Here is a 247-nt window from a genome sequence, read left to right on the forward strand (position 1 = left end):
GAGAAGCCGCTGCCCGAGGCGGCGACCTGCGCCCTTCTCGGCTGGGGGAGCGCGAAAATCCTTCCAGCTCGGTGTCCACCGCCGTAAGCCCGCCCGGTGCTGCCGCTCTCCTCAGGCGGGAGGGGTGGGGGGTCCCGGCGCGGCCGCCTGCTGCGACGGGAGGTCCTTCATCTGCTTCTGGGGCTAGCTATTTTCACTGGCAGGCTTTCCCGCCCCGCCTCGCCCCCCGCCCTCGCCGCCGCCGCGG

The sequence above is a fragment of the Cariama cristata genome, unplaced genomic scaffold (assembly GCF_000690535.1).
Source record: "Cariama cristata isolate BGI_N322 unplaced genomic scaffold, ASM69053v1 scaffold25238, whole genome shotgun sequence".
Classification (NCBI taxonomy): domain Eukaryota; kingdom Metazoa; phylum Chordata; class Aves; order Cariamiformes; family Cariamidae; genus Cariama; species Cariama cristata.